We start from the raw sequence: 10,670 nt of genomic DNA on the forward strand, positions 1-10,670 counted from the left end.
TCAAAATTTGAACAGACACCACAGGCTGCCAGCAGGGCGGGAATTCCCTCAGTCCTCACATAGGGTTCTTATCCTGACTCCTGGCCACACTTGGGATGCTTTCCTCTGCTAACTTGAGGCCCCTCCCCTCAAACCAACGCCCTCACATCTGAGACCCTCCTCTCAGAAGTAAGCCTGATAGCCCTGCGTGGGGCTTCCCAGGCTTGACGGAAGCCACAAGTTCTGTGCCACTTCACTGTTCTGGGGTTGAGGTCCCCTCAGACCTCACTCAGAGTTCCGTCTTTGAAATCCTTCAGGGCAAGGCCCTCAGCTTCCTGATCTATCAAATAGGAAAGGAAGGCTTCCTTCCACCTGACTGCCATGCTTGGGTCCTCTGAGAGTGGCAAGCAGGGCCTCATTGGGACTTTCCACCTAAGTTTCCTCACCCAGACTCTCGCTAGCATCTTCTCCTCCGTTTGCTGAACTGGGGCTGCCCATGTAAACCAAGGCCCTCACCGCCCTGAAAGCCTCTGGACCAAAATCTCCCTCAGCCTGACTGCGCTGCACAAGGCCTCCCAGGACTTAGAAGAGGAGCGAGGTTTTGGAGGGGAGGCAGGGGGTGGGGGATGTTTCCCATTCGTCATACAGGCTCCTCACCTCGACTCGGTTCCTGCTAGAACCTGGAAGTCCTCACCCCTGAGGCTGCTCGCCGCAGGAGGCAGTCTCTCACCTTCCTCAGGCTCCCTAGGAGGAAGTGAGCGCTACTCCTCACCTCACCACCGACAGGGCCTCGATCTCTGGCGCCCCCTCTGTTCTGGGGTGGAGGGCACCCTCAGTTTCACACAGGATTCTCAATTATACTCCTTTCAGACCCTTGGGAACTTCCCTCTGCCACTGTCCTTACTACAAGGTCCTCACCTCCTGAGAATTTCCTCGCAGGAGGCTGCCTGATGGCATAGGTCTAAGATCAGGCTAGGGAAAGTCTCTGCAAGACTCCCTACACTACTGGGTGGTGTTCTCCTCAGTCATCGTTCATTTAGGTCCTCGTCTCAGCTCCTGTCTCTTTAATGAATGGTTTCCTGGGAAGTGCCACATCCCTGCAAACTTCTGAGTACTCTCTCCACTGTAAATCTTACGGACGGTCGGTCTGTGTCTCAGAAGATGTGAGATGGGGAAGCTGAAGAGCAAGGTAGAGGACTCACATAGGAGGTGAGCTTTCAGAGAGAAAACAAAACATGTTGATTATTTCTCCTCTACCACCCAAACTTGGCTTCTAATGTAACTTCTGTTCTGCAAGACTTACATACTACAGGAAATGGGCTGAGCCTGATAATTTTGTGAGACCCCATGTTTCAAGGTTAACTGACACTGCGTATATAGATGATCACATTGTTACCAGATGGTATATCCTTCCTTTCATTATTCATATCCTTCATTTATTTTGGTTTTCTTATCGTCCTGGCTATGTATTCCAATCCAGTACTTTGGGCACAAACTTTTTTTTTTTCTTCAATCACCTGAGATATACTATGGAGTAGTGAGAAGAAAAGTGAATAACGATACGCAAGGTCAGCTTCAGGGTGGGAGTGGTGGAACAGTGTGTGCCCTACAGAAATTTAGACCAGGAGTCTAGTCTAGCTGTGTCACAACCTTGTGAACACGAGAATATTGCAAGTTCTTCATTTGCCAACTGAGTTTGATAAACCCTATCTTGTATGACTGTGGGAATGTATATATTGTGTATAAAGCACCCATCAAAATGACTAGCAAATATTGGGTGTTTCATGAATGGCAGTTACTATTTTTACCTAGACAATATCACCCTCCTATGTAGGAATGTTTTCTTAAATCCAGCATATGTCAGAGAAAATGCAATGCTCTCAGACAAAACACTACCAAATCAGTCAAAAATTTGCTTTAGCAAGTAAAATTAAGTATCTTGTCCGCATTGGAGCATTTATTATTTAATTTTAGTGTGGAGGTGGTTTTTCCCCCCACCTGGATGCAACTCAAAGTTCCTAGAGTTTTGTTATGCACTGACTCTTTCAGTCTTTTCCAGCTGCCCTTCTATCTAAACCACGTCCATTTTTATTTTTGTTTCTTCCCCACCAAAATCTAGCCCTCTCTTAGAATTTGCCAAATTATACTCAAGATAACCTAACTAAAATGCTCTTTTAGTGCATTGGGATCTGGCTCTACCAGTTCAAGGCAGAAAGTGTCAACAGAGTGGCTCCTGTGAATCTCACCCATTGGGGCTCAAGGCTGCCCCAAAATGTGCCACAAAGGCATATTGATTACCTTATATTACGGTTACTGAAGAAATGACCAACGTAGGAGGGACAGTCTGACACTCCCTTATGTCTCTCTGAAAGCAGGAAATCTCTCATGTGAAAGATGCACTCCCTGCATCGGGAGGTAGAAGGGTACCCTTATAGCCAGAAATAGGGAATTCAGGCAGAGAAGCCTGTGTAAACAAACCTTGTTACTTCTTTAATTTACTACCCCAAGCCCAAATTCTGTTTAGATTCTTCACTAATTGAGCACTCAAAATGTAAGTTTATTTGTCCTGTCCATTCCTCAGAACTTTATTGTTTTTTCATCTAAAAATATAAAAGCTGCCCTTTTTTGGCCACTTCTTAGGTCCCATTTCTAAGAAACCTCCATGTGCATGAATTACAATTTGTTTCTTTTTCTTCTGTTAATCTGTCTTGTGTCAATTTTGTTATTAGTCCAACCACAAGAACTCAAGAGGTGTAGAGGGGTAAATTTCCCCCTCCCTGACAGTTGGCAAGCCAGGCAGGAGGCTTCCCATCCTGAGGCTGCTGCAGCTGAGAGATCCTGGGACATGTGATAAAGGCCGCAGAAGGTAAGATTTCTTACCATGTCAGCCTCCCAGATTGCTGCCTTCAAGCTCTGATGGAAGGGAAAGTAGTGAAAGTCCCTTGTTTTCTCTCTAAATTTAGCAGGAGAAAATATTTGTGTAGCTAGTTCCTTAGACTTAGGAAAACTTGAGGATTCTGTTCTTCTCAAACATGGTCACTGTTTTACTTAGTCTATGTTGTGTCATTTGTCATAAGGAGAAAACCATAGGGCAGTACAGTAGGCATAGATCCTATAAGCCTGCTGTTCAAGCCAGCCTCACAGATTGTTAACAGCTGTCACCAGACCCGCGTCTATTTAGACAAACTTTGCTGTTGTTCCTCTATGTAAAAACAAGATGAGGTTTTACCTTCCGTCTTCTTTTATGTCTTGAGAGCCTGGCATTTTGCCCAGTGAGAATATTCTCTCTGGTCTGTCATCCAGAAGGTACATTTACTGGGGTGTATCTGGTGGTTAGTTGAATAGACTGGGGTTCCAAGTCATGAAGTTAGCAGCACTCTCATTGTCTGGTTGTGCCAGCTCTCAGAGGAGTTTGTCATAAGGGGTCCTGGCCCATAAGGGGCATTTGTCATCTCAACTTTTATTGCTTGTTAGTACTGGAAAAGCCCCATTCCAGTAGTGCCTGCCTGGTGCCATAAAATAATGGGTTTATGGCTGGAGTGCCCCACATTTTTGTGGGACACTAGAGAGATTGTTTTCACTATACCATTCGTACCACTTGTAGCAACAAAGGGCTTTTACTTTTTTAGGCTAACTCTGGGAATGAACTTTCTGGATCTCGTGAGGGCTAAATAATCTCTTGTGATATATCTCTTGCATTTTTGGTTAAGCAGTAAAAAAAAAATGCTTATTGGTTTGAGTTGCTGTTTGCAATTAATATAAGATCCTACTTGCCAATGGCCAGATGATGGATCCTTTAAATTGGCTGTATTCCCATATGAACCGGTTTGCAAAGCAAAAATAGAGACATAGACATAGAAAACAAACGTATGGACACCAAGGGGGGAAATTGGGGTGGAATGAATTGGGAGATTGGGATTGACATATATACACTACTATGTATAAAATAGATAACTAATGAGAACCTGCATAGCACAGCAGGGACTCCACTGTACAGTAGAAACTAACACAACATTGTAAAACAACTATACCCCAATAAAAAACAAGAAAAATAAATAAATAAATAAATTGGCTATATTTAAAAGGAAAAAATTCTGTGAGAGCTCTCGTCATAAACATCTCTCATATTGGTACTTATGGGAGGATCAAATTGAAAGGAAAAAAATTATAATGAATATTAAGAAATTCCTTATTATGACGAAAGAAATTAAAATTAAAACAAAAATCCAACATAAATTCCGCTCTTAAAAATCACCCTGTTTCCTCAGTAGTTTTCCAGGACCTCCTACAAATAATCCGGGCACAGATCAGCTGGAGTCCAATATTCAACGGCTAATAGAAACAACTGTCTTTGTCTTGTAAATCTGTATAAAATCAGAAATACAATTCTAGAAACAAGTCAAAGCGCACCTAACTTTACCCGTCCCAAGCCCTCACCCATCCCTCTTAAAATGCTTGTAGATATTATAAATCATCAGGATATTAGAGTAAAATTGTCCTTTACTTAAGAAAAAAATTAATAGTGCTTACTCAAAGGCTTATGATAATAGACAAATATACTCCAAAACTCCCTAGGAGAAAACTTACATTTCCTTCCCTGCCCCTTAAAATTATGAGTCTGGATTAGCTTAGTCTGTAGAACTTAAAAAAAAAAAAAGAAGAAGGAAAAAAGGAAAGGGACCTCTTCAAACACAAACTGCTAAAAGACTCTTACCTGAACAGTCTCCTTAAAATCGCTTGTCAAGGGCAAATACAGATCTTAAAAGTCTTCTCCACAAATAAAAAAAGACTTTAGCCATCTGAATGAGTACACTTAATTAATTCTGTTATTTATAAACTAGTGAGTTTTGTATTGTACCTGATTCATGACTAAAGTTTTAAAATGAAAACTATGAGATCTCTGGTTTTGTCTGTCTATATGTCTACTTTATAAATATGGTATCTTTCTACCTCCAGATTATGTTGCCAAAATCGTTATTTGTAAAAGAGCTCTAATTGGCTTAAACAAACTAGTACTTATATAAAAATTGTTAAAAATATAACAAAAACTAACCCAAAGTTTCTCACGTTCACATGATCTAGAATAATCTTTAGTAAATATTGTAAAAGCTAATTTTAAGCTTGTTGATTTAATTAATACGGGTATATCTTCAGAGTTAGCATAAAATATAATGCAGAAAAACAACTTTTTGTTCTACTGGGTTTACTAGCTAATGTCTCTTTTGCAATGTTTGTCAGAAAACACACAAACAAAACAGACAAAAGACCTTAGGATAATGACTGAATGCTTTAATGACTCATGAAATTTTCATGAGTAATCTAAGTATGATTATTTAAGAACAAAAGAATTAAATAGGTGTGAAATAAGAGTGTTTAGGTGAACTTTTTAACAATAATTGTTTTGTGGTTTGTCTACCTAAATAGTTTCCTAAATCTCTTTGGTAATTTACACTCTTAGAGTTTTGCTAAGTTAAATTAAATGATGAGAATTCATTGACTGTTTAGTCATTTCCAAATAAGATAAAATACTAAAACATTAACTGCTGAGCAAGTCTAAGTTTGCATATTTTTTACCTCTTACTACAGAGACTAAGTATGTTTGGGTTTATTAATAAATATACCTTATGCTTTATTGAAAGATTATTCTATAAAGTAACATATATTTCTAGAAATTATAAAATGTATTTTTAAGTTTGCCAAGCCACAAAATGTTAATACAGTTCAGAATTGTTTACTTCTTTATTTTCACTAAAAAATTAAGATTTCAAAGGATTAAGAATTCTAATTAATATATTGGTTAAAGCTACCCGATATAGCAATAGAAATGGGATATGTTTTGGGGTAAGAAAAGTTATAGGGTACAGAGATGTGTTTGTTAAGGAAAAAGAAAGTGATTTTCCGTAAGGCTGGTTATTTCTAAATAGGAAAGAAAACAAGGCACAAACTAAAATGGACATAGAAAATTGTAAGTTTTGTGAAAAAAGGAATCTTTGGAAAGGAATTTTATGTGTGGTCAGGACTAAATAAGATTGGAATCAATTTAATTAAGTAAATGAGCTTAAGTATCAAAAGTAAACTGGTACAAAATTGGAATTTGGTTTTATCTCTGTTAAAAGGACAAAGGTTTTTTTTGTTTGTTTTTTTCTATTGGTCTGCTCTTGATAAGAAGAGATTATGAAAGGTTTTTCTTTACCTTGAAGGAATCTGACCAAAAAATATATATAGTGTCTTGTCTTATCTTTATCAGGTCTTTGATTGCTTAAGTAAACGTAGTCCTCTGGGTGTTAAAAGAGTGAAATTTTGCTCAGAACCATATAACCTTCTATATTTGCCTATGAAGTCTTTGTTACTTTGGTTAAATGGATAAATAAGCATTGTTTCACAGTGACCTATTTGACTAAGTGTTTTAAAGCCTCTGATATTTTTGGCAAGCTTCCCCCAAATCAAATTCTATATGAAGTCTTTTTGACTTAGAACTAACTTTGAGATATGAGTTATTTCAGAGGGCCTCTGAAATATCTCAAAGATTTGTTCTCTTTCCTTATAAAAAGAGAGATATTAAACTAATTAGGAGTATTTGTTATGTTAAATTACATGGGAAGCATTGTCAAATAAGAAGTAACAAACGTTAAGCCTTTTTTATGTTGTGTTTGTATAGGTAGGTATTATAAGTGTTCCAGAAATTATGTGAAACTACTGGAAGTCTTATATGTCCTGGCATAAAATGTTGTCTGTCACCAAAATTGAAGCTCACACTAAAAGGACTAAACCCAAGTATCAGGGAAACACTGAAGCTGACTTTTATGCACAGGCAGCAACAAAAAAAGAATCTGTAAAGACTGTGGCACGTGTGGATAAAGTCCATTTTGCTTCTGCCAAAAAATTGACCCTTAATCGCCGGACTTTTGCCATCCTGATGTCCGTTTAACATAGCAGCAGTCTGCCCCTGAATTGGAGAAATTAAATTGGTAAACAATAGCTATAAAATAAATAGCCGGGGCTATGAGAAACCCAAGATGGCCCCTTGGTTCCTCCCAGCTTTCTGGCAAACCCCCCCCCATTTAAGATAACTCAAATTATAAATAGACATTGGTAGGAAGATTTCTATAAAACTGTGCAAAAAGTTTACCAGCAATGTCTGACCTGGCAGGTCCATAACCCTGGGAAGAAAAAAAAAAAAAAAAAGATTTTTGTCCCCCAGAGGCCTGAAGACCTCCTTTCGCTGGACCCTTTGAACAGCTGCAACTGGACTTCATTTATTTGCCACTTAGTGTGAGTCATCAAAATATTCTTGTTATTGGGCTTCCCTGGTGGCGCAGTGGTTGAGAGTCCGCCTGCCAAAGCCTTCCCTCGCTGCAAATCTGATTCTCTCACAGTGGCAAATAAACTGTTTAGAAAATGTGTTCTCCACTTGGGGTATACCTTTTAAAATATCCAGTGATCAAGGCACAGATTTCCCTGGGCAAATCAGACAAGCCTTAACAAAAACCTTGCAAACTTCTTGAAATTATCACTGTCCCTATCACCCACAGTCTTCAGGGAAGATCGGTAGAACTAATGGAAAAACTGGACTCAAGCAGAACAAGAATTAACATGGTACCGAATGAATTGATGAATATGATTATAATTTTCATGATTTCTTTGTCTGAAATATTACTGATTTTTTAAAATCTTTCATTTTCCAGATATAAGGAAATTTTTTAACACTTATAGCAATTTGATAAATTATACCTTTGTAAATAGAATTTAAACATTTATCTTTTTGTCCCTACCTGATCACTCCAGAATTCAGAAAGTCTCAGTGAGTATTCTTATTTTCTTGGCAAAATAGTTATATGCACAATTGAATAAGAATCTGTTCTTATAGCAGGACACAATTGGAAACATTGGTTATATTACCAAGACTTTGATTGGAATGCCATATTTGACAGAGATACATGTACACTCAGATATGACCAGATAGCTTGAAGGAACTAAGGTCGACTTTATGGAACCATAAAGCCCCTTGAAAAAACAGCCTGGGACCTTGCTGACAGAGTTCCCAGCAGCTTCCCAGCAGCCTTACCAGGTGAGTAAGGAAGGCCACTTCCTGACAGGCACAGGAGCCTCAGGATATTTGGGGAACTTCAAGAAGAGAGGAATTCACCCAAATCTCTAGGTATAAAAGGAACTCTGACGACAAGTCTTTGGTGTGGCTTCCTAGCCTTGAGAAGCTATTAAAATTTCACTCTGGAGATTCCTTATGAAAACTTCCAGCAAAGCAGATTTAAAAGAGCCTATATGGCTAATTGCTATTCTTGCTGGACTTAACATAAATAATCAGGCCAAGTTTATTGAGTCTAGACTTATTTTGCAAACAAATTAGTCTTAATTTTGCTTTCTTTGGTAGAGAAGAGGGAGATTTTAGAGAGAAAAATTGTTTCAATAGAAACTATACTACACACTTGTGAATATTAGATTCTAGTGCTATTACTTTTCCTTGAGGTTTTGTCATTTACCTTTAAACTGGACTGGATCCTGAATTTTTCTAGTTTCCTCCAATATGTGGCTGCAACTCTCTAACATTTCCTATTTTCTCTCATTATTTTGATGTATCTGTGGGGAGAAGGTGAGCTCTATGTACTACTCCTCTGCCAACTTGACCTGCTCCCCTCTCCCATCCTTTTGACTTGAATCATTGAGAACTAAAACTGTTCTTTTCCTGAAGCCCTGCACATTGAAGCTAGACGACTTGATATAAACATCAGAGAAATTGCCACAACAGCTCATATTTAAACAATCTTCATGCCAGTTGCTGTATGAGCCACTCAGAAAGTTAACCTGAACACCCAGTGACATCATCAGAGACATTTCAAACTGCAGTAGATGCTTCGAACCTGACACCTAGAAATCTTCTTGACTGACTGCCCCCTGGGTTCAGAAACTGGTTTATAACCAGCTCCAATCATTAACCTTTGTTTTTCTTTTGTTTCCGTAGAAATGCCTCTTAGTAAATACCTGATATTGCTTGCACCATAGACCTAGCTTTGGGAGCCCATCTGCATCATTGCCTCCTGAAATGAGATACAACAATTTAACTGAACTGAACTGTTCTCAGAACTAAGAAACTGGTTCAATGAAATGGAGGGCTCTACTAACCCATTCTCTGTCTCCACAGTGACCAGTTCAGCTCTTAATATGTGAAACTTCCAGGGAAGTTTCAGAGGAGGGAACTGTTAAGGCTTAGGGCAGGTTGCCCCCAAATATACCACAATGGCATATTGATTATTTTGAATTAAAGTTATTTAAGAAACAGCCAGTGCAGGAGGGGCACTCCGACCCTCCTTTCGGTCTCCCTGAAAGCAGGAAATAAATCTCTCATGTGAAAGATGCACTCCCTGCATCGGGAGGTAGAAGGGTACCCTTATAGCCAGAAATAGGGAATTCAGGCAGAGAAGCCTGTATAAACAAACCTTGTTACTTCTTTAATTTACTACCCCAAGCCCAAATTCTGTTTAGATTCCTTACTAATTGAAGGAATTATCCAAAATGTAAATTTATTTGTCCTGTCCATTCCTCACAAGCTTATTGTTTCTTTGTCTAAAAAGTATAAAAGCTGCCTGCTTTGGCTACTTCTTAGGTACCATTTCTATGACCCCTCCGTGCACATGAATTACAATTTCTTTCTTCTCCTGTTAATCTGTCTTGTGCCAACTTTGTTAGTCTAACCACAAGAACTCAAAGGGGTAGTGGGGGAACTTCCTCCTCCCTGACATACCTCAAGGCAGTTAACCCTTATTCCTCTGTCTGTGCACTGTATTCTCCTGCATTGAGATAAGAGCAAAGACACCTTAGATTTCTGTCTGTTAGGGGCTTAATTGTGTCCCCCAAAAATTCATGTTGAAGGCATAAACCCCAGTACCTCAGAATGTGACTGTAGTTGGAGATGAGGTCTTTAAAGAGCTGGTTAAATTAAAATGAGGCCATTAGGGTGGGCCATAACCCAATCTGACTGGTGTCCTTATAAGAAGAGATTAGGACACAAAAGGAGAGACCAGGGATATATGCACACAAAGGGACAGCCAAGTGAAGAGGGTGGCCATCTGCCAGCTGAGGAGAGAGGCCTCAGAGGAAACCAACCCTCATCTTGGACTTCCAGCCTCCAGAACTGTGAGAAAATAAATTTCGGTTGTTTAAGCCACCCATTCTGTGGTATTTTGTTGTGGAAGCCCTAACAAATCAATACACTGCCCCAGGTAGAGATTTCTTTCTGGGTTATCCTTTTACTTTCCCGTAAGTCATAGAGGGCATCTCAACATCTTGTATGACTGCAGCTCCTTGCTTCTAAAGTTGTATGGACATAGGCTGGGTCTTTATCTTAGCATTGCCAGTACTAGCACAGAGCCTTTTAAAGAGTAGATGCTTAGCTGACGTTTGGGAAATAAAAAAGAAAGTGAGTAAGAGGTCTAACTTGTTAAGATTTAATACCTCCTACATTCTTTAATAAGTTAAGCATATTGAGGTATAAATCATTTAATTTTACAAAACAGAAGACTGAAAGGATTAAGAAAAATCAAGGTTTATCATGTTTTCTTTTTAATTATTTTTTCATTCCATTATCCCAACAATTTTATTTTGGGATTCTTTCCCATTTCAACAAAAATCCCTATTGTGATGTCAAATTTTCTTATCTGGATGATTTTTAAGCAGTC

Source organism: Neophocaena asiaeorientalis, unplaced genomic scaffold (assembly GCF_003031525.2).
Source record: "Neophocaena asiaeorientalis asiaeorientalis breed wild unplaced genomic scaffold, Neophocaena_asiaeorientalis_V1.1 scaffold809, whole genome shotgun sequence".
Taxonomy (NCBI): Eukaryota; Metazoa; Chordata; class Mammalia; order Artiodactyla; family Phocoenidae; genus Neophocaena; species Neophocaena asiaeorientalis.